General features: G+C 48.1%; 1 protein-coding gene across 1 annotated transcript in view; it reads left to right on the top strand.

Moving 5' to 3' along the window:
• The window catches only part of CHDH (choline dehydrogenase), a 36,660-nt gene that overhangs the window by 589 nt on the left and 16,296 nt on the right, over positions 1-19,775 (top strand). The gene's annotated exons all lie outside the window — the stretch shown is intronic.

Here is a 19,775-nt window from a genome sequence, read left to right as displayed (position 1 = left end):
TGTACTGGTAAATGCTAGTTCTACAAAATGAGGTCTGACTGTAACGCTTTGGTCTCCAAGGCGGAAGCCTGGGCACTGTCGTTTGGAGCTTCGCCTCTCAAATTTCACTGTGCCCAGATCTCAGGGCGCTGCCTAAAATGCAAATTGTGGGCCGGACTCCGCTGGTCTAGGGTGGCCTGGGATCTGCATTTTAACAAGCCCCCCTGGTCATCCTGGTGTAGGTGGTCCAGAGACTACCCCGTGAGAAAGGGCTTGAGGGAAGGTTAAAGAGCTAGGTGGACTAATAATAGTGAAGTCACAGAGGCTGGAACGCGGCTGCTTCATCTCCTTCCATTAACAAACCACAGGCTTGGAGGTGACCACTCAGGGTCTCCCAAACCTGTAGGCTGGGGTAGCCCTGTTCTACAGATGAGAAGACCGAGGCCTAGAGAGGGATGTGGGACTTCTGGATGGAGTCGTCAGCTCTGGAGAGGTTGTCCTGTGTTTCCTGAGGCCCTACTGTGTGCGTGGAGCAGTGCCCAGCCCCCAGCCTCAAGGCATGCCCTGGGGCTCCAGCACATAGTGTGCATGTGGGGTTGTGGGTGGATTGGTCTGGTCCCTGACGGAGAAGGGTCGCTCAAGTGACAGCTTGGCCACTCACTACTTACTGCCTGTAGCCGGGCCACCCTGGGCCCCTTACTCTTCCTCTCTGAGTGGCTTTGGGTCCTGTAGTCGCAGGGTGAGTTTTGGCTCTAAAAGTCTGTCTTTCTGCTCAGCGAACACCTGCTGAGTGCCAGGCATCCTGCCAGGTACTGGGGGTGCAAAGGTGAATGACACAGAACGTGCTCTTGCACTCAGGGTGAGCACAGCAAAGGTTCATGCGCCCGGTCACGGATGCGCAGGTGGAAATAGCCTCGGCTGCTAGCTCGAGATTGTGAACTTTGTCCCCTGAAGCTGAGGAGCCACACGAGGGTTTTAAGCCATGGTCAGTTTTCAGTTTTAGAATGGCAGCCTGGGTGGCTGTGGGGGGGGCGGGGGTAGCTCCTCTGAGACCAGTGAGGAGGCAGCTGTAACCAAAATGTGTTTGCTGCATGGATGTCCAAGTCCGTCGTGTGCTGGCTTTACAGCCCTGTGCCAGACCAGACCCTGCCCTGGTGAGCTTGGGGCTGTTGAGTGAGAGCTTTGCGGACAATCAGGGACACAGAGTTTAGGCCTGGAGACGGGGTTTCTGAGTCAGCCATTTATGACCAAAACCAAACAAAAAGAACCAAACCCGTTGCTGTGGAGTCCATTCCAAGTGTGGTGAGCGACCCCGTGAACGTCAGAACTGCTCCACATGGACTTTTCAGTGGCTGATTTTTCTTCTGAGGCTCTTCTGGGTAGATTCAAACCTCCAACCTTTCAGTTAGCAGCCGAGGTCTTCACTGTTTGCACCACCCAGGGACTCCCAGCCATTTGTGGAGGTCGGTTAAATCCCCATGGTGGTGGAGAGAAGAGGACAGGGCCCTGGGGAATGAGAGCTTCTCGGAGGTGAGGATTAGCAGGGGCTCTGCTGGGAAAACCAGGGGTGAGGGCACAGCCTGTGGGGTCAGGCAGGGCTGACCAGGGGTGGCCTGGCCTGAGGTGGGTCCCTGGATTAGGTAGATGGCAGTCGGGGTAGCCTTGGCAAGAGGCGACAGGGTGGGCATAGGAGGAAGTGAGCTCAGAGATGGGAGTGGGGGGTTGTTTTAAGAAAGGGAGAGACTGAGGTTTGTTCTCCAGGAGAAGAAGCTGGTGGGCGGAGGAGAGAGGAAGGGTAAGGCATGTGTGGTGTGGAAGTAGCTGAGCATGTGGCTAGGAGGAGCAGAAGGGTGGGGGGTAACATGGGCAAGGGGCACTGGACACTGAGTCAGGACATGGCCTGGGTAGTACCCGGCACCCTAGGTCCAGGACTGGGGGTGTGCAGGCACAGAGGTGACACCACCTAGCCCTGGCCCGAGTGCTGCCCACAGCCAGCTCCGCAGACAGGGCTGCAGGGGAGAGGGTGTGAGGAGGGCTCTGCAGACCCAGCTGCTGATCTCAGTGGGCAAACAAGATGTGCCTATCTGTCTTCTCAGGGTTTCTGCCTTGGCTTGGGTGGTCATTTCAAAAGTGTTCCTCCAAGAGAGCCACTTGTTGAATTAAACACGCAGCCTCCTGCGATGGCCTGCAGGAAGGGGCGTGATTTGTTTAAATGCTTAAGCCCAGTAACTTTGTAGCTTTGTAAACTGGAGGCAGGACCACCATGGGTCAGAGGTCTCAGCCCTCCTTCTGGGACCTTGGGCAAGTCACTGCCCTTCTCAGAGCCTCAGTTTCCTTTCCTGTAAGATGGAGCTGGTGAGACAGGGTAGTGGCGATGGCTAAGTGAGGTGACTTGAGTCTGTGAGGGAAGTGGCCTTTGGGTTTGCTCTAACCTCCCCTTCAGTCAGGAATCCTGCAAGGCCTGGGCTGGTGAAAGGCGCATCGGCCTTCCTGAGTGATGAATGAATGCATTCAGATCGTCCCCTCCAAGGCCGCTTCTAAAGCCCACCTACCCTGGAGAGCTGGATGGGCGATGGGCAGGGCCTCTGCCGGAGCCTGGAGGGCTCCTCTGTCCCGTAACCAAGACCCCTGACCCCAGACTCCCTAGGACAGGCTCTGGGCATTGGCTGGGGGTGCAACACCTGGGTTCCAGACTGCCTAGCTCTGCTACTCACTCACCAGCTGACGCCCTTGGGTGAATCTCTTGGAGCCTCAGTTTCCCCATTTGTAACTGCTTGGCAGGTCTGTTGGGAGACTCAGAAGAGACAGGAAATAGGAAAGTAAGGTGAAGGTTTAAACACGCTGTGTAGATTGAGGGGTTGGGGTGGTAGACAGGACAATATAAAAACCCACAAACTAACATCTCTGTGACCCAAATAGGCAGGTTCCCTTGGACCCCAGAGCAATGCCCACACCCAGGTTCTGTCTATTCAGGCCTTTATGTCTCTGCCCCATCTATCTCTGACAGAACAAGGCAATCGGGGTCGTAGACCTATCCTGGGCAAAGCAGGCCTCCACCCACACAGGTGGAATTTTCCACTTCATTCCTCTTGCAAATAAATATTAATCTAAGGCCCTGGCCAGTCAACAGTGGACTCATTGTCTCGTGAGCAGCAAGCCGTTTCTGGCAAATCCTGGCTGCCTCCTAGGGCCACCCTACCATCACCACCACCCTTTGTGCTCCCCCCAGCCCCCAGGTTCTGCTCCAGCTGGCTGGGCTTGGCAGAGTCAACTTTAATGCCAACTCTGAGCCAGAGACCCTGAAGCCACACCCAGGACGGGAGCTTGTGCACCACTGTCCCAGCAAGGCCACAACACTGCAGACATTGACTCTGCTACAGTGAGCAGGGGCTGGCCCAGGAAAGTCCACAGACATTGGCCACTGTGTTAACCCAGTGTTAGGACTTCACCTGCCAGTTCCGAGGGCAGAAACCAGTGAGGTGACAACCTGAGCATCTTGGTGGTGGCTCTAGTTCCTGGGCCTGCTCAGTCCCCGGGACTTTGCTGTTGGCTTTCAAGTGTGTTATCACATTGGGGCCTTACAGAAAATCCAGAATGCAGAGAAGGCAGGTACTGCTGTTGTTTTCTGAAAGCCTTATCTGGAAATGGGACTGATAGAATCGGCCTCATGGGTTCTTTGGTGGGTTACTCAAAATTTCAGGGACAAAGCAGTTCGCACAGGGTGGGCACATGCAGCAGGACTCTGGAAAGAGTCAGTGGTATATTATTTTGATCTACAGTATTTTAATTACTCCGTTATTAGTATTACTGGTAGTTGCAGTGTTATGCGTTATGGATGAGGGGACAATGAGGCTTTGCAGGGAATGAGTAAGCATGGCTTGCAGTCAGGCCGGGCTGTGAGCTTCATACAGTCACCACATGCTTTTGGCTTTGAAGTGTGTTTTTAGCTCTTGTTTCCCCTTGCCCTCACAACAAGCCTGTCAAATGGACATCTGAATCCCCATTTTATCAACAAGGAAACTGAGGCCCGGAAGTGCTGAGTGACTGCTGTGGGTCACAGTGTGGGCAATGACAGAGTTGGGGCTTCACTCAAGGATCTTAGCCACCAGCTCTTTTCCCTTCTTTTTTAGAGTAGTGAACCTTGAACATGGATCCCCAATATGTAGAATAGCTAAAATATTACATATTAGTGTTGTCTTTTTTTTTAGTCATCTAGTGCTGCCATAACAGAAATACCACAAGTGGATGGCTTTAACAAAGAGAGATTTATTTTCTAACAGTATAGTAGGCTACAAGTCCAAATTCAGGGGTCAGCCCCAGGGGAAAGCTTTCTCTCTTTGTTGATTCTGGAGGAAGGTCTTTGTCCTCAATCTTCCTCTGTTCTCAGGCACAGGAACCCCAGGTCTAAAAGACTTGCTCTGCTCCTGGTGCTTCTTTCTTTGTGGTATGAGGTTCCCAACTTCCTGCTTGCTTTTATCTCCTGAGAGATAAAAGGTTGTGCAAGCCACACCCCAGGGTAACTCCCTTTACCTTGGATCAGGGAGGTGACCTGGGTAAGGGTGGTGTTACAATCCTACCCTAATCCTTTTAACATAAGATTACAATCACAAAATGGCGGGCAACCACACAATAGTGGGAATCATGGCCTAACCAAGTTGATACATACATTTTTGGGGGGACATATTTGGATAATTTAATCCACAAGTGTGTTTAAGTTCGTATTTGCAATTTTTTTGTGTGTATGAGAACAGTGATGCTATTTTCCTGAGTACAGCCTTAAAACCAGGGGCCATGGTGCTGGTCAATGTCTTACATCTTACGCTAGCCCCCACCAAACCCACTGCCATCGAGCAAATTCCGACTCATAGCGACTCTATAGAGAGTAGAACTGCCCCATAGAGTTTCCAAGGAGTGCCTGGCGGATTCAAACTGCCGACCTTTTGGTTATCAGCCGTAGCACTTAACCACTACACCACCAGGGTTTCCCAGCTCCTGGTTTATTTCCCCACATCAGTGATAGATGAATTTCCTGTTCACACAAAGAAGTGGTAGGAGTTTTTTAAATGTCTCGTCTTGCTGCCTTAGGGCCTTCTGCAGTTAGTGTTCCAGAAGTTGGAAAGGGAAACAGAAGTGGGCACGTTTGTGAAAGAACTGGCTAACCAATACCTCACTACTGCTCCAGTTGTTGGTAAACGAAAATGCCAGGCAGAGAAGCCCCTACTACCCAGCCGGCCACTCCAGCATGAGGTGTTGCAGGGCCACTGACCAGCTGGGCACTTGGCACACGTGCCTGGGCCTTGCTGGGGTATGGCGGAGTGTGGTCCTCTTATACTGCTGTGATGTGGCTTGTGTGGTGGTATGAGAGCGAATGTGGATTGTCATGGATTGGATTACGTTCCCCCCAAAATGTGCATATCAATTTGGCCGGGCCATGATTCCCAGTATTGTATGATTTTCTGGTATGTTGTAAATCTTGCCTCTCTGATGTTAATGAGGGAGGATGGGCAGCAGTTGTGTTAGTGAGGCAGGACTTAACCTACATGATTGGACTGTGTTTTGGGGCAATCTCTTGAGATATAAAAGAAGGAAGTAGAGAGACAGGGGACCTCATGCCACCAGGAAAGCAGCACCAGGAGCAGAGTGCATCCTTTGGACCTGGGGTCCCTGCGCCTGAGGAGCTTCTGGACCAGGGGAAGCCTTCCTCCAGAGCCGACGGAGAGAGAAAGCCTTCCCCTGGAGCCGACACCCTGAATTTGGACTTGTAACCTACTAGACTGTGAGAAAATAAATTTCTCTTTGTTAAAGCCATCCATTTGTGGTATTTCTGTAGAGAAAGTTGTTCGAGCAGAACAATGGGATACTGTGTGGTTTGAAGTCAGAAAAAGTGTGCATTAGGATTATATATCCTTTTGCCATCCCTATTCAGTCTGTATGCTCAGCAAATAATCCGAGAAGCTGGACTCTATGAAGAACAGGCATCAGGATTGGAGGAAGACTTATCAACAACTGCATTATGCAGATGACATAACCTTGCTTACTGAAAGTGAAAAGGACTTGAAGCAGTTACTGATGACTGAACACCACAGCCTTCACTATGGATTACACCTCAACATAAAACAAAAATCCTCACAACTGGATCAATAAGCAACATCATGATAAACAGAGAAAAGATTGAAGTTGTCAAGGATTTCATTTTACTTGGATCCACAATCAACACCGATGGAAGCAGCAGTCAAGAAATCAAAAGATACATTGCATTGGGCAAATCTGCTGCAAAAGACCTTTTAAAGGGTTGAAAACAAAGATGTCACCTTGAAGACTAAGGTGCCCTGACCTAAGCCATGGTGTATTCAGTTGCCTCATATGCATGCCAAAGCTGCATGATAATAAAAAAGCCCAAAGAAGAGCTGAGGCCTTTGAATTGTGGTGCTGGCAAAGAATATTGAATATACCATAGGCTGCCAAAAGAATGAACAAATCTGTCTTGAAAGAAGTACAACCAGAATGTTCCTTAGAAGCAAGGATGGTGAGACTACATCTCACATACTTTGGACATGTCGTCAGGAGAGATCAGTCCCTGAAGAAGGACATCGTGCTTGGTAAAGTAGAGGGTCAGCGAAAAAGAAGAAGACCCTCAATGATTTATGAATTGACATAGTGGCTGCAACAATGGGCTCAAGCATAACAATGATTTTGAGGATGGCACAGGACCAGCAGTGTTTTTTTTCTGTTGTACATGGGGTCACTATGAGTCGGAACCAACTTGATGGCACCTAACAGCAACAGGCACATATCGAACTTTTATTGAGCGCCTGTTGTGTGCCTGGCTCTGGGAGCCATGAGCTGCCCCATTGCTGACTGTATGTGAAATGAACGTGGGCAGAATTCCAGCTCTGTGGTGACTCGGGGCCACCAGGCCTCCAGTCTTCTGGGCTTAGGACAGGCCAGGTGGCCAGTGAACTTCCCACTTTGCTTGGCCCCCTGAGGAGGGCCTTCAACACTCATGAAAAGGAAGCAACAGTTCCATTCTTCTTTCTGTCCTTGAGGCTCACGAGCCAAGACAGGAGGGCTTGCGTCCCTGGCCTACCTCTGATTTCGGCTGAGTCTTGCCTGGTGCTGCCTTCAGTGGGTGCCCCCAGGTCTCCACTTTCTGCTCGGCAGGTGGAGCGCAGCAGGGAGTGTTGGAGTCGTGTCTGAGGGTGCCCTCTCCACAGGGAATGGCCCCAGATGCTCCATCTCCCTGCCCACCCTCACATCATGGCCCAGGGAAATAGTACCCCGCCCCCCGCCACAGTAGCCACCTCGATGTCGCTGGCTGTTCCTCCCAGCCTGGCTCTCTCTGTTCCCCCATGCCTGCTTCCCAGGATTCCTTCCTAAATACCCCGTGTGTACCTCGCCCTTCTGATTGATCCACAGGCACACCTCCGAGGGGTGGAGTGGCAGGTGACCCCATGGAGCTGCCCCTGCAAGTGCTGCAGCCCAGCAGGTGTTAGGACTTGGTTTCCCTGCCTTGTTCTTCACTTTTGGTGGACATCACCATATCACCATGGGGGTCTTAGAGGGGAGGGAGGCTGGCTGGGGCGTGGGGGAACCTGTTGCCATTGAGTCAGTTCCAACTCATAGCAACCCTATAGCAGTGGCCTGGAATTCAGGGCCCCAGTCTTGTGGGTCTGAGAAGGGGCCCTGCTGCCTGTGGGCCTCCCGGAGGTGCCATGGAGACAGAGGGAGGGAGGAGAGCAGACTGGCTCCTGAGGACCTGCCAAAGCCAGAGGTGTCCTCAGGCCAGAGCCCATGTACTACCAACAGAAAACCTGCCCAGGGTTACACGGTGAGTTGGGCAGGATGGGGGACAAAAGCCAGCCTTTGGTGCAGTGTCAGATGTGGGGTTTTCTTGGCGGCCTGTAGTACATTGACCCTAAGCTACTTCCCAGGAGCACGCAGAGGGACATGGGCCCAGCCCTGGCAGGGACAGGAAGCCAGGGTGCAGATCTGCCAGCATGGCCTTGTCACGCTGCCCAGGAGTCGGCATAGTTGGGGTTGATGGTGTCAAAGGTTAGTTACTTCAGGAGAAAAGAAGAAAATTTGTTTTCTGTTGTTTTTTGTGCATTGATATGTGGGAGATGAGATTTCTACGAGGAGAAACTTGACTTTTAAAGAAAATGCTTTCTTTTTTAATTTCTAAACTTTTTTATTGAGGCACAGCGTACAGAGTGCCCTGCTGCATGGTGGAGTTTGTCCTGGGGCCACCCCCAGGTTGCCACAGGTCAGGACCCAGAGTGTCCCTGTGCCCTCCTGTGAGGTGTCTGTCCTGGCACACACGCGTGAGCTCAGCATCTCACATCTCAGACAGCCCAGGGCTCAGAGTCACAGGCCTGGGCCCCTCGTTTGTCCAGTTGACCACGTCAGGCCAGAATCAGGCCGGGCACTGGGCACATGGCGGGGGTCCAGGAGCCCCTTGGCTGGGGCTGGGGAGATGAGCCTTCAGCAGCTTATCTCTCTGTTGGTTTGTTGAGGTCTTGGTACATGGTGCAAAGGAGAAGTCCCAGGAGGGATGGGGCCAGGGGCTGAGGAAGGCTTCTCAGGGAAGCAAAGCCTGAGCTGGGCCTTGGAAGGTGAGGTGTCAGCTGAGTAAAGAGATTGGGGAAGGTACCTGGAGGGCGAGTAGCACATACAAGGGTCCAGGTGGGAACAGAAGGTGGTCTGTGTACCTGGAGCCCAGAGAAGGAGACTGAGGTGGGATGACAGGGTAGGTGGGGCAGGGCCAGGCCAAGTGGGTTCTAGGGACATGAGGGGCCATGGGGGCCAGGAGGAGCTGGGGATGGGTGGCCTTGAGTTTCCTGTGGGAGGAAGAAGCAGCTGCCCAAGGTCACACACTGGATTGGCACCACCTCTCAGCCTGGCAGGTCTCATCCTGACTGAGACCCTTCCCCGCTGGGCCCACCACCCTGCGCTCACCTGTGCCCACCACAGAGCCCTGCAGTTAGACAGCTTTGCCAGGCTGCGGGTAAGCAGCCAGACCTTCATTCCTGTCACGGCCTCCAGAGCCCTGGTGTGGGCACTTTTTCTTGTGGTGTGACATGATTTTGTTGGTCAGGCTCTGGTCAGGCCTGTAAGGGGTGGCAGGGGTTTGACCTCTCGGAGCTCATCTTCACCCCCTACCCCATGACATGAGGCTGACAGCAATGGCGATGATGACACAGGGAAGGATCCCTGTGGGCACCACGTGTGGTGGGTGGGCGGAGGCAGGAAGGGGGTGCAGAGCTGGGGGGGCCATTCCCCAGGTGATAGAGTGGGCAGTGCCAGGCTCAGGCAGCCAGGGCTGGGCAGGGTGGGAGGGAAAGAGTGTGGGAGCCCAATTCATGGGGTGGGTGGGACTCTTCCAGAGGCCCCTGCAAAATGTTTTGCCCCCCAACCTGGAACTCAGGCCAGGCCACCCATCAGCCCCTTTTCTCTCTGTGTTTGGCTGTGAAACAGAGGCAGAGCCCAGGCTTCCTCTGCAGTCTGGGTCCCCCTTCTCCTTTTGCTGCCTGGTCAAGGGGGACTCAGTCCGAGGTTTGTTTCCCGTAACGTCTGCATGTGGATCTCCGGTGGCCACGCTCCTCACGTGACACATAACATTTGCATGCTCACTGCGTTAGGTTGAGCCTTATCAGGTTGCTGATACGTCACCATGTTTGAGGAACAGAAAATGGCGATTCCATATAGCTCAACCTAATAAAAAATTCAGACAATACAGATACACTGAAGAGTTAAAAATCCAGCCTGGAAATAAACACGCATGTTTTGGAGAACTCCCTACCAAAGATGTATACGATGAAGGAATATAAAACAAAAACCCAAGCCCTTTCCTGTCCAGTCAGCTCTGACTCGTGGTGACCCCATGTGTTTCAGAGTAGAACTGCTCCATAGGGTCTTCTTGGCTGTAGTATTTGAGGATTTGGGTCGCCAGGCCTTTCTTCCACAGCACCAGAGGGCAGGTTTGAACTGCCAGCTTTTAGGTTAGTAGTTGAGCACACACTGTTTGCACCGTTATATAAACGGTTGTTTAACCTGCTTTTCCACTCAGCAGAAGGTTGTCGGCATTGTTGTTTGTAATGACAGGGCTACGTGGTCACTTTTTAAATGGGCTAACAGGTTCCTTTTGTGTGGATAGACTGACATGTTACTAAGCAGTCCCCCACCGGTGGACAGTTAGGTTGTTTATGTTTCAACAGTGTAAACACCATGGGGACGGACCTCTCATGCTTGTTTTTTCACAGTTGTGCTGAGTTAAATTCCTAGAAGTGAGGTTGCCAAGACATTTAAACTTGTAATGCAGCCATTGCCCTCTGCGAAGATTCACACGCTCACCAGCAGTGCCTGAAGCAGAATCGTTGTTTGTCTTTGGCTTTGCTCCCACCTGAACTTTCAGAGGCTGAAGCAGGTCTCACTTACCTGTTCGTGCGCAGGGCCTGGTGCGGATTGTCCAGTCCCCCCCACCAGGTGCCTCTGTGTCTTCTTCGATGACCCACTACAGCCAGGGCTTTGGTGGCTCAGAGGATCTAACGCCAGCAGAGTGTACTGCACCGGCTAAAGGCCAGAAAGGAAACACACACACACACCAAGGATGCTGTGAGGAAGAAAGAGTTGAGTTATAAACTGTGTTCAGAGAGTCCTTTTGGAAAGTTTCGCCAGCTCTCCAGCTGTTCAACTCAAGAGACAGACTGTAACCCCAGTACTGGCACTCATGAAATGGTGGGAAGCATTTTATTCTGGTAACAATTCTTTTGCAGTTTAGCTTGACCACAATTATAGAGGTGTTGTGCAGTTGGTCAAGAGCTGAGAATTACTTGTAATCTATCCTATCATCTAGGGCCATCAGTTCTCTTGACCACAAAATGTTATTAGGCAACTTTTTTGATTTTCAAGTACTAATTTGCATTTGGCTAGCTGATGCACCAGAGGACTGTGGTGATAAAGACGGCATGCAGTAACCTGGTGGTTGAGGTTCCCGTGTTTGTTACTCTGCATTTAATGTTGTCTCTGTATTCGGCTCATCCACGTGCCCATCACTGGCAGTGGGGTAGGGGTCTAAATTGGCCAAAGCCTGGCATCCCAGACTGAGGTGCCACAGGGGCCAGGACCAGGTGCCCAGCAGAGAGCATGGCATTGCTGCTGCTGGCTGGCCGGGTGGCAGGTGGAGCTTGGTGGGGCTACCCATGTCCTAGGAAGACGTGTGTGGCATGAAGGTCTCTCCCACCTGCAGGTGGTTGGCCATGCCCACACTCTCCTACTGCCCAGAGCCCAGGCACAGACAGAGCCCTAAACGGGGGCCAGCAAGTTTGGTTCAGGAACCGGGGTGGGTTGGGGGTACGGGCACCCGGTCAGAAGGGGGCCTTGAATGCCACCCCACCCACTTCAACCCCCACACCATGGTGGGAACTCTGCCCCCTACCCAAATGAACACACATGCTATCCTGTCCTCCTCTGGTCCCATTACCCCATCCCTCCTTCCATTCTGCCAATGCCAGAGGCCCCTTCCCTCCACAGGCAGCCCAGGGATGCCCTACCTGTCAGTCAGTCTGTCCACCCACCCAGCCTGGGAGCCTGAGAGGGCAGTGCACTAGGGACTCAGGGGGCTGCTCCTGGAAAGATTTCCCTTTGGGTAGTGGCCCCGTCCATCTTCTTGTTATTCCTATCCTCCCACCTTCCACAGACCCATAGCCCTTGAGAGCTGGGCTCTCAACTGACTCACATCCCAGCCCAGGCTGAGGGAAAGGAAGGCGGCCCCTCAGGTGCTCAGATGGGTCTGAGGGAAGGGAAGGGGAGGGGAGGGGAGGGGAGGGGAGGGGAGGGGAGGGGAGGGAAGGCAAAAGAAGAAGGCAAGGCAAGGCAAAAGAAGAAGGCAAGGCAAGGCAAAAGAAGAAGGCAAGGCAAGGCAAAAGAAGAAGGCAAGGCAAGGCAAAAGAAGAAGGCAAGGCAAGGCAAGGCAAAAGAAGAAGGCAAGGCAAGGCAAAAGAAGAAGGCAAGGCAAGGCAAAAGAAGGCAAGAGAAGGCAAGGCAAGGCAAGGCAAGGCGGCCCCTCAGGTGCTCAGATGGGTCTGAGTGCAGAGAAATGTTGCCCAGAGATGGAAGCTTCCCCTGGGCCTGGGTGCTGGGATTGCTGGGGAGAAGGGGAGAGCCCCCGCACCCCCGCAACCCCCCCCCCCGCCCCGCTATGGTGGGAGTTGGAAAGCTAGAATGGAGGCCTAGACACAGGTGCTTTAGAGAAGGTGAAGTGAGACTGGGCACTCACTCCTTTTTTTTTTTTTTAATTTTTTTTTCCAGTACTTTTTATTGTGCTTTAAGTGAAAGTTTACAAATCAAGTCAGTCTCTCACACAAAAACCCATATACACCCCGCTACACACTCCCAATTACTCTCCCCCTAATAAGACAGCCCGCTCTCTCCCTCCACTCTCTCTTCTCATGTCCATTTCACCAGCTTCTAACCCGCTCCACCCTCTCATCTCCCCTCCAGGCAGGAGATGCCAACATAGTCTCAAGCGTCCACCTCACCAGCATCCCTCTCCAACCCGTTGTCCAGTCCAATCCATGTCGGAAGAGTTGGCTTCGGGAATGGTTCCTATCCTGGGCCAACAGAAGGTCTGGGGGCCATGACCACCAGGGTCCTTCTAGTCTCAGACCATTAAGTCTGGTCTTATGAGAATTTAGGGTCTGCATCCCACTGCTCTCCTGCTCCCTCAGGGGTTCTCTGTTGTGTTCCCTGTCAGGACAGTCATCGGTTGTAGCCGGGCACCATCTAGTTCTTCTGGTCTCAGGATGATGTAGTCGCTGGTTCCTGTGGCCCTTTCTGTCTCTTGGGCTCGTAATTTCCTTGTGTCCTTGGTGTTCTTCACTCTCCTTTGATCCAGATGGGTTGAGACCAATTGATGCGTCTTACATGGCTGCTTGCTACTGTTTAAGACCCCAGATGCCACTCTTCAAAGTGGGATGCAGAATGTTTTCTTAATAGATTTTAATATGCCAGTTGACTTCCATGTCTCCTCAAACCATGATCCCCAGACCCCTCCCCTGCTATGCTGGCCTTCAAAGCATTCAGTTTATTCAGGAAACTTCTTTGCTTTTGGTTTAGTCCAATTGTGCTGACCTCCCCTGTATTGTGTGCTGTCTTTCCCTTCACCTAAAGTAGTTTTTATCTACTATCTAATTAGTGAATACCCCTCTCGCACCCTCCCTCCCTCCCCCCTCTCGTAACCACGAAAGGATGTTTTCTTCTCAGTTTAAACTGTTTCTCAAGTTCTTATAATAGTGGTCTAATACAATATTTGTCCTTTTGCAACTGACTAATTTCACTCAGCATAATGCCTTCCAGGTTCCTCCATGTTATGAAATGTTTCACAGATTCCTCACTGTTCTTTATGGATGCGTAGTATTCCATTGTGTGAATATACCATAATTTATTTATCCATTCATCCGTTGATGGGTACCTTGGTTGCATCCATGTTTTTGCTATTGTGAACAGTGCTGCAATAAACATGGGTGTGCATATATCTGTTTGTGTAAAGGCTCTTATTTCTCTAGGATATATTCCAAGGAGTGGGATTGCTGGATCATATGGTAGTTCTAGTTCTAGCTTTTTCAGGAAGCACCAAATTGATTTCCAAAGTGGTTGTACCATTTGACATTCCCACCAGCAGTATAGAAGTGTTTCAGTCTCTCCACAGCCTCTCCAACATTTATTATTTTGTGTTTTTTGGATTAATGCCAGCCTTGTTGGAGTGAGATGAAATCTCATTGTAGTTTTGATCTGCATTTCTCTAATCGCTAATGATCGTGAACATTTCCTCATATATCTGTTAGCTACCTGAATGTCTTCTTTAGTGACGTGTCTATTCATATCTTTTGCCCATTTTTTAATTGGGTTGTCTTTTTGCAGTTGAGTTTTTGCAGTATCATGTAGATTTTAGAGATCAGGTGCTGATCAGAAACGTCATAGCTAAAAACTTTTTCCCAGTCTGTAGGTAGTCTTTTTACTGTTTTGGTGAAGTCTTTGGATGAGCATAGGTGTTTCATTTTTAGGAGCTCCCAGTTATCTAGTTTTTCTTCTACATTGTTTATAATGTTTTGTATACTGTTTATGCCATATATTAGGGCTCCTAACGTTGTTCCTATTTTTTCTTCCATGATCTTTATCGTTTTAGATTTTATATTTAGGTCTCTGATCCATTTTGAGTTAGTTTTTGTGCATGGAGTGAGGTATGGGTCTTGTTTCATTTTTTTGCAGATGGATATCCAGTTATGCCAGCACCATTTATTAAAAAGACTGTCTTTTCCCCATTTAACTGTTTTGGGGCCTTTGTCAAATATCAACTGCTCATATGTGGATGGATTTATGTCTGGATTCTCGATTCTGTTCCATTGGTCCATGTATCTGTTGTTGTACCAGTACCAGGCAGTTTTGACTACTGTGGTGGTATAATAGGTTCTAAAATCAGGTAAAGTAAGGCCTCCCACTTTGTTCTTCTTTTTCAGTAATGCCTTATTTATCTGGGACCTCTTTCCCTTCCATATGAAATTGCTGATTTCTTTCTCCATCTCATTAACGAATGTCCTTGGGATTTGGATTGGAACTGCATTAAATGTATAGATTGCTTTTGGTAGAATAGACATTTTTATAATGTTAAGTCTTCCTATCCACGAGCAAGGTATGTTCTTCCGCTTATGCCAAGTCTCTTTTGGTTTCTTGCAGAAGTGTACTGTAGTTTTCTTTGTGTTAAGTCTTTTACATCTCTGGTAAGATTTATTCCCAAGTATTTTATCTTCTTGAGGGCTACTGTAAATGGCATTGATTTGGTGATTTCCTCTTTGATGTTCTTTTTGTTGATGTACAGGAATCCAACTGATTTTTGTATGTTTATCTTGCATCCCGATACTCTGCTGAACTCTTCTATTAGTTTCAGTAGTTTTCTGGAGGATCCCTTAGGGTTTTCTGTGTATAAGTTCATGTCATCTGCACATAGAGATACTTTGACTTCTTCCTTGCCAATCTGGATGCGCTTTATTTCTTTATCTAGCCTAATTGCTCTGGCTAGGACTTCCAGCACAATGTTGAATAAGAGCGGTGATAAAGGGCATCCTTGTCTGGTTCCCGATCTCAATGGGAATGTTTTCAGGCTCTCTCCATTTAGGGCTATGTTGGCTGTTGGCTTTATATAAATGCCCTTTATTATGTTGAGAAATTTTCCTTCTATTCCTATTTTGCTGAGAGTTTTTATCATGAATGAGTGTTGAACTTTGTCAAATGCCTTTTCTGCATCAATTGATAAAATCATGTGATTCTTGTCTTTTATTTATGTGGTAGATTACATTAATTGTTTTTCTAATGTTGAACCATCCCTGCATAGCTGGTATGAATCCCACTTGGTTGTGGTGAATTATTTTTTTGATATGTTGTTGAATTCTATTGGCTAGAATTTTGTTGAGGATTTTTGCATCTACATTCATGAGGGATATAGGTCTATAATTTTCTTTTCTTGTGGTGTCTTTACCTGGTTTTGGTATCAGGGATATGGTGGCTTCATGGAATGAGTTTGGTAGTATTCCGTCCTTTTCTATGCTCTGAAATACCTTCAGTAGTAGTGGTGTTAACTCTTCTCTGAAAGTTTGGTAGAACTCTGCAGTGAAGCTGTGTGGACCAGGGCTTTTTTTTTGTTGGGAGTTTTTTGATTAACATTTCAATCTCTTCTTTTATTATGGGTCTATTTAGTTGTTCTACCTCTGTTTGTGTTAGTTTAGGTAGGTAGTGCACTCACTCCTTTTTTATTCAGCAGATCCCTGTGTGGAGATTTGTAGGGGGAGGCAGAGGCATCTGAGGGAGTTTCCCCTCAGCAGGGTGAGGGGAGGGCAGAAATGCCCTCATTTAGCCCCACCTTGCTAGCCCCCACTGTGCCAGAGAGATGTGTGCCTAGTTCAGGGCCAGACCCAGAACTTTTCAGAATTATTAAAGATTTCGTCCGTGTTGGGGGAGGAGGCAGAGCTGTGATAGGAGGTGGGATGTGGGGGTGACTGGGGCCAAGAAGGGTAAAAGACCCGCTGCCACCCTGAGAAGAAGGGGGTCTGTCTCAGCTTTCCCCACTAGTCTCGGTGCCTCCTGGTGAAGCTGCTGTGTCGTCTGTTAATCGTATTATCAGTCAGACCTGCAATAAAACTGTACAACAAACACTTGTGCCTGTCACCTAGCTGGAGACAGGTGCAGATGAAGCCCCCTGAGTACCCTCCCCACTCTGAGGTAACAGCTATCTGGGATTTCTTTATACTTTTCGTAAACTTAGGTTTGATTCACTTAACGATATCCAGAATTGAATACCACAGTTTTAAATTTTAAATATAAACAGTGTCCTTCAGGCCAAAACCTTCCATAGTTTGCTTTTTAGGATTTGCTGGTATTAAGGTGAGGTGCTGTGGCTCTTTGATTTTCACTACTAGGTGGGATTCCTTTTTATGACTGGACCACAACTTATTCTAACTCCTTTTTATCTTCCTATAAATTTCTGGATCAGCATGTCTTTCTATAGAAAATCCTGCTGAGATTTTATTGGGATTGCACTGAATCTATACATCAGTTTGGAGAGAACTCACATCACAACAATATTGGGCCCTGGTGGCACGGCAGTTAAGTGCTTGGCTGCTAACTGAAAGGTCAGTGGTTCAAACCCACCAGCTGCCGGAGAAAGATGTGGCAGTCTGCTTCTGTAAAGATTACAGCCTTGGAAACCCTAGGGGGCAGTTCTTCTCTGTCCTATAAGGTTACTATGAGTAGGAATTGACTGCACGGCAGAGGATATGGTATTCATGAACATGGTAGCTCTCTCCATTTATTTAGGCCATCTTTCTCTCAACAGTGTTCTGTAGTTTTCAGCATACAGGTCTTTACAGCTTTTGCTTAATTTACTCCTAAGTAGTTCATATTTCTCGGTATCATGAGTGGTATTGTTCTGTCTTGTGGTTGCCTCACAGAGCAGGGATCAACCCCCCCACCGCCCAAAACTGGTTTGAATGTTGAGACTGATGACTTTACACACACCAGGAGGGACTGCTCACATACTGGGGCTCTCTGGGGAGAGAGCAGGGTAGGCCCCCAGGCTGGTCTGAAATGGCTTGAATGGAGGGAAAGGAAAGCGTCAGAAATGCCAGGGTTTCTTAGGAGCTTGCCCATATGTGGGAAGAGGGAAAGGTAGGGCTTGAAAGCCGTCACCTGTCAAAAATGGAGTCATACTCTTTATTATATTATCTAAATTTAAATTTTCAATTGTTCATTACTGGTGTAGAAAAATACAATTGAGTTTTGTGTATCAACCTTGTATCTTGTGACCTTGCTAAATCCCAAACCAAACCTGTTGCTATCCTGTTGATTCTGACAGAACTGTGCCCCATAGTGTTTTCAGTGGCTGTGACCTTTCAGAAGTAGATCACCAGGCCTGTCTGCCAAGGCACCTCTGGGTGGGTGTGAGTCACCAACCTTTTGGTTAGCAGCCAAGTGCTTAGCTGTTTGTACCACCCAGGGACTCCTGTGACCTTGCCAAGCTCACTTGTCAATTCTAGCAGCATTTTTTTGGTAAATTCCTTTGGGGTTTTTTATGTAGATGCTCATGTCATCTGCAAATAAAGACATTTATAACTCTTCATTTCCAATCTGTATGCTTTTTAATTTTTAAACAAATTAATTAATTAACCTATTTCACTGGATAGAGCCCCAAGTACAATGTGGAATAAAAGTGGTAAAGGTGAACATCCTTGCCTTGTTCTGGAAAGCTTTCTGTCTTTCACCCTTAAGGATGAAGTTAGCTGTAGGTATTACATAGATGCTGTTTATCAGGAAGTTCCATTCCATTTGTTATTTAGACAGAGATTTTATCATTAATGGGTGTTGAATATTGTCAAATACTTTCTGCATTTATTAAGATGATCATTCTTTTTTGGTCTGTTAATATGATTAAACAAATTGATTTTCAAATGTTGAGACAGTTGCATTTCTGGAGTACATCTTAGTTGATTATGATGTATTATCCTTTTTGTACGTTGCTGGATTCTCTTTGCCAAAATTTTGTTAAGGATTTTTTCATTTTTGTCCATGAGGGATATTGGTCTGTGGTTTTCCTTCCTTGTGATGTCTTTGGCTTTATAAACAAGGTTGTTATTAGTTTCCTTTGTTTGATTCTGAGTCACAGTAACCTCCTGTGCAGAGTAGAACTGCTCCATATGGTATTCAAGGCTACGACCTCTCGGAAACAGATCACCAGGCCTGTCTTCTGAAATGCCTGTGGGTGGGTTCGCACCGCCATTTCTGCTAGTAGTTGAGCGCTTAACTGTTTGCACCACCCAAGGACTCCTTATAAAGAGAGTAGTGCTGGCTTTATAAAACGAGTTGACGAGTGTTGTCTACTCTTCTATTTTCTATGGACTTGGTACTGTTTAATCTTAAATGTTTGGTAGATTCTACCTGCGAAGCCTAGAATTTTCTTTGTAGGAAGAATTTTAACTATGAATTTACTTTTTAAGTAAATACATAGCTATTTCGATTACCTGGTTCTTTTTTTTTTTTTTAATTGTAAAAAAAAAACATTTGCCATTCAACATTTTTTACATGCACGATTCAGTGACATTATTATGTTCATCATGTTGTACACCATCACCACTGTTTCCAGAATTTTCCATCACCATTAACAGAAACTCAGTGCCCCCCAAGCAGTGACTCCATCATTCCCTTCCCCCCTCCCTCTTGCCCCTGGTAATCATTAATGAACTTTGGTCTCTATACATTTGCCTGTTCTAGATATTTCATATAACTGGAATCATACGTGTCCTTTTGTGACTGGATTCACTTAGCATAATGTTTTCAAGAGCATCCATGTTGCGGCATAGTAGTAAGACTTAATTTCTGGTTATGGCTGTCTTAGTCATCTAGGGCTGCTGTAACAGAAATACCATAAGTGGATGGCTTTAACACAAAGAAATTTATTCTCTAACAGCCTAGGAAGCTAGAAGTCCAAATTCAGGGCACCAGCTCCAGGGAAGGCTTTCTCTCTCTATCAGCGGCTTTGGGGGAAGGTCTTTGTTATCAATCTTCCCCTGGTCGAGGAGCTTCTCAGCACAGGGACCCCGGGTCCAAAGTTTACGCTATGCTCCGAGTGCTTCTTTCTTGAGGAGGTCCCCCTGTGTCTCTGCTCGCTTCTGTCTTTTATATCTCAAAAGAAATTGACTCAAGATACAGCCTAATTTTGTAGATCGAATCCTGCCTCCTTAACATAACTGCTTCTAATCCTGCCTCATTAACATCAAATAGGAAAATCACATCAGGTGACAAAATGGTGGACAATCATACAATATTAGGAATCATGGCCTAGCCAAGTCAATATACATTTTTGGAGGATACAATTTAATTCATAACAATGGCTGAGTAATATTTCATTGTATGTATAGAGCACATCTTCCTTATTCTTTCGTCTATTGATGAACTTTTAGGCTGCTTCCACCTTTTGGCTATTGTGAATAGTTTTGCAGTGAACATTGGTGTACATGTATCTGTTCCAGCTTTCAATTCTTTTGGTCATATACCTAGGAATAGAATTGCTGGTATATGGTAGTTCTATGTTTTGCTTTTGAGGAACCACCAAACTTACATAGCAGCCGTATCATTTTGCATTCCCATCAACAATGGATAAGGATTCTGGTTGTTCCATATCCTCACCAATACTTGTGTTCTTTTCTCTTTGTTTTGGATCATAGCCATCCTAGTGGGGGTGAGGTGGTATCTTG

Source organism: Elephas maximus, chromosome 20 (assembly GCF_024166365.1).
Source record: "Elephas maximus indicus isolate mEleMax1 chromosome 20, mEleMax1 primary haplotype, whole genome shotgun sequence".
Classification (NCBI taxonomy): domain Eukaryota; kingdom Metazoa; phylum Chordata; class Mammalia; order Proboscidea; family Elephantidae; genus Elephas; species Elephas maximus.
The sequence above is the reverse complement of the archived record's forward strand: the minus strand, read 5'-3'. Positions and strand labels throughout refer to the sequence as shown.